At 47.8% G+C, this 4,071-nt stretch overlaps 1 pseudogene; it reads right to left on the bottom strand.

The window, feature by feature from the left end:
• Window positions 1–407: 407 nt before the first annotated feature.
• LOC129046116 (U4 spliceosomal RNA) lies at window positions 408–557 on the bottom strand (annotated as a pseudogene).
• Window positions 558–4,071: the final 3,514 nt, after the last annotated feature.

Below are 4,071 nucleotides of genomic sequence, written 5' to 3'. Positions count from 1 at the left end.
GTCACTCCAGCCGACTGACTACGTGGATGTCCATTACAAGAATAAAATGAATCTGGATTTTATGAAGAATGGATTTAACGGAGCAAAGAATAGATGGTTGCAGGCCAATTAGGAGGCTAACAATAGTCTATGTGAGGTATTTGTAGCTTGGATTTGTAACTTGGTTCTCTAGAATGGTAATGGAAAGAAATGCCCACATTCGAGAAAGATTTAAATAAAATTGGCAAGATGGTGGGTTGGATATGGCGAGAGATAGGGAAGTGTCAAGGATGACTCCAAGTTTCTGGTTTGCAAAACTGGACAGGTAATGATGCATCCACTGAGTTGGGTTGTGCTGGAATTGGACCAAGTTTGAGACGAGTTTGGGATATGTTGAGTTTGAGGTACCTTTAATGTTCAAAAGGGGTCTAGAGCTGGGAGGAGATATCTGGGCTAAAGTTCAACATTTAAATACAATCATTTTAACCAATGTGTTAATGTCATGGCAACTTTCAGTCAGCAGTAATTGTGCTTTGATTAAAATCTCATTAGCTGAAATATTGCCCCAGCACAAAAATTGTCAGGGCAATTTTGCATTACATTTGTACATTATAAAGCTGTACATTGCCAATATTTAACAACCTGGTTGAAAAAAAGAAAAGAAAACCACATGTACACCATTCCATAGGGATGAACTTTTCAAAAGAAAATCCGATTCATTACAGTTTTTCTCTATCCCTCATCAGTAGTAACGTACATTGTGTGCTTTCTGTAGGCATCTTCCAAAGTGTTCACATATAATTTTAATTCATTCAGTCTTTGAAAAGATTCTTTAAGGTAGATACTGATATCGTCATGTTCATTTTACAGTTGAGAAGGGTGAGGCACAAACTGTTTTAATATTGCCCACCCTGTAAGTTGGCAGAGCTGTGACTCAAGCCACGGTGGTCTGTCTCCAAAGCCAGTGTCCGTAACCCCCGGGCCTCACTGCCCCTGGGAAGAGGAGGCATCAACAGCCACAGGACTTCTGGGCACATGGCATACTCTGGAATTCTAACGCCGAGGAGGGAAAACGGAGCAACCATCATCAGTCCTCTTTGATTTTCCTCACTGTCCACAGTCGTGCAGTTTCCCAGCCCCCAGGTTCCTGTGTTTTTAGAAAAACACATTCTCTAAAGTAACAACATGAATTGCTTCTTCAAATGTTTTTGAGTCTTTGTGCTGCTGGCTCAGATAGCTTTCTTGCTAGCACAGGAAAGCAATAAAGCCAATAAGGAAACTATGAAGAGGAAAGCTTCTCTAAAGAGATCTGAAATCAGCTTTCAAACTATGTACAAGAAGGATATGTTTGCAAAACAGTAAGAACTGTCTCCAAGACTTTCTGATAGCTTTAGCAATACTGGGCACTTGACATCTGTGCAAAAAAAAACCTTTTATCTCTGAAATAGTAAAGACATCATAACATCAGACCAGCATATTAATAACAAAGGACTTGTTTTGCTATCGGGCAGCTAAAACATATTTCTTTGCTAGGAAATATTTTCTAGATTTCATCATGCCTGGTCATAAATTATGTATTCCTAAATTGTTGTTAGCCAGCTAACAGTCAGTTGGACAATCCTTTTTACGGAGGCATAAGTTGACAGTGATTTAATATTGCAAACTTTATCGTGCCTGCTTTGCTTAAGTTTGTTGATCGAAAATAAAATGGTTTGAGGGAAGTAAATTCATCTTACACCGAAAAATTATGATAAAATTTCATTGGCTTTCCCACAGCTCTGGGTGAGGCTCAAAACTCACTTTTCTTTTATCGTATTGGTCTCCAAAAATTGAAGTTGTTCTAATAGCTATCCCTTCTTTTTCTCTTTCTTTTCATCTGTTGTGCCCTTCCGTCAACTTTATCCATCTGGCTCCCATTCCTCCTTCGCACCCGGCTCTCCCAGCCCCACCTGCCTGTCTCCCCGGCACCTCACCCTTCCTTTCTGTTTCATATTCTTTACCCTTCTCTATTCCTATGAGTTAAATCAGGTACAGGTATCGTGTTTTCCACTTTTGCCATTAGCCTAAAGCAGAAGTCGAAATCATACAGCTTTCTGGCCCAATCTAACCCTCTGCCTGTTTTCATAATTAAAGTTTTGATGGAACATGTCCAGATATATGTGTTTGCACACTGTGTATGGCTGCCCTCTTGCCACGGTGGCAGAGTTGAGTGGTTGCAACTGAAACCATGTGGCCCACAAAGGCAAAAATAGTTACTCTTGGGCCCTTTACAGAACAAGTTTGCTGAGCCCGGGTATAAAGGATAGGCCCCAGAATCGAGCAGCCATACCTCTAGGGTCTTTGGAGTGGAGCACTTACCTCTGCAGGCCTGGGGACTATATCACAGTTTTTTGCCACCTTGGGACCCCGCAAAGTCATTTCTCTGCCAGTTCTCTCATTTGCAAAATCAGTCCCACGAACAGTCCCTCTGCTCCTATTTCACAAGGCTGAGCTGATCATCCGTAAAATCATATTGTTAATATATGAATGGGGAAAGGTATCAAAGCCCTGTAACTTCAGAGGCCAGGACAAAGGTTTTCCCGGGGACACCATCCTGAAGAGCACAAATGACCTCGGTGAGAAATCGCTTCTCTTTTGCAGCTTGAGGTACCTGAGCCGCAGTATTTGTCTTCACCTGCTTGCTCACCTTTGTGTCCACTCTCCTGTGGAAGCTCATTGGCGGTAAGGAAGCCAAAGGCCAGCTTCAATATGCGCCACAGAGGGAATTTGGGAGCCAGGTGCTCCTGTGGAGCCACTAACTCAACACCAACCCTGGATCCCATAGCAAGCTGCCAGGACCCTGGGCTGGCCCGGCTGCTTTGAGTTCATCGTTTGGCTCCTGTTTGCTCAGGATGTTCCCAGATTCCCATTTGTTTTGCCTGAGGCCACCACCCTGTCTGTCATACCTTCGATTTATGAAGCATGGCGTGGTAATTCAAGCTGTTCCAGGACAATCTGCTTTCTCCTCAAACTAATTTGGCAACACGATCTCCTTAGAAAAGCACGGATATGGAACTGAGAGGCTGTGTAGAGATCGTGTGTGTGTTGGGGCTTCTTCCTTACCTCCTAAACAGAAGTTTGGAGAACGCATGCCTGATGTGGCGGAGAGACATGAAAAAGCCCCAGGGCAAGGAAGGCGAGGAAGGAGGGCACGCCGCAGGCCAGGCCCACCCGGCGCCAAGGAGCCCCGCTCGGGCCTGCTCCCCGCGCTCGACAGGAGGCCTCCCGGGAGCGCGCTGCTCCGACACGCAAGTCCCCGGGAGCTTGTTGGACGTGCAGAGTCTTAGGCCCTGCCCCAGACCCACCGCCCTTGAAAGCTCCCCGGGTGACTGGCGCGCACATCCAAGTGGAGAGAAGCTGTGTGAGGACATGTGCAGCTGTAGGAAAGGACTGGTAGCCGCTCTGAAGTCACTGTGCCGTTATTCGTTTCTTGTCTCGCAGTCCCAAACCCGCCCTTCCGTGCTCTGCTCGGCGCTGCCAGGGCCCGGCCGCCACCAGCTGCATTTCTGCTTCGCCGGTCGCTGGCTATGCGGCTCTGCCAGCCCTCCTCCCTGCCCCCGCTCCCCCGCTGCCCCCCCGGGGGTCTGTGTCCAACCCCTCCAGCCCCTCCCGAGCTTAGAGATGGCAGCCCAGCCGAGCAGTGCTCCTCCTCGGAGGTCTGCCTTTCAGCCGCAGGGGGCCCTCCTCTGGCTCTCCTGTCTCCAGTGTCTTCGTGGGTTCCTTCAGCCTCGGGGTGGGAGCGGCTTCCTGCAGTTGCTACCCCCGTGACACCTCAGCGCTCCCTTTTACCCTTTCGGTTACCTAGATTACAACCTGATACCTGGTGAACAGTGTCTTCGGAAGAAATCCTCACGGTTCAAGTAACTGGTGTGGCTTCTGCTCCCTGACTGGGCCCTGCCTAAAACCAGAGCCTAGGGTGACACACAGAACCGGTCCAGGGACAGGCTGCTCCCAGGGGGGCAGCCAGACAACTTTCTAGTCCACCCTCCTCACCACAAGTTGAACCTGAAAAGAACACCACACCCCACGGCCCCCAAGGAAAGGCCCTTTCTT

The sequence above is a fragment of the Mirounga angustirostris genome, unplaced genomic scaffold (assembly GCF_029215605.1).
Source record: "Mirounga angustirostris isolate CCGP_5_RB_7025 unplaced genomic scaffold, mMirAng1.0.hap1 SCAF_11, whole genome shotgun sequence".
In the NCBI taxonomy this organism is placed as follows: Eukaryota; Metazoa; Chordata; class Mammalia; order Carnivora; family Phocidae; genus Mirounga; species Mirounga angustirostris.
The sequence above is the reverse complement of the archived record's forward strand: the minus strand, read 5'-3'. Positions and strand labels throughout refer to the sequence as shown.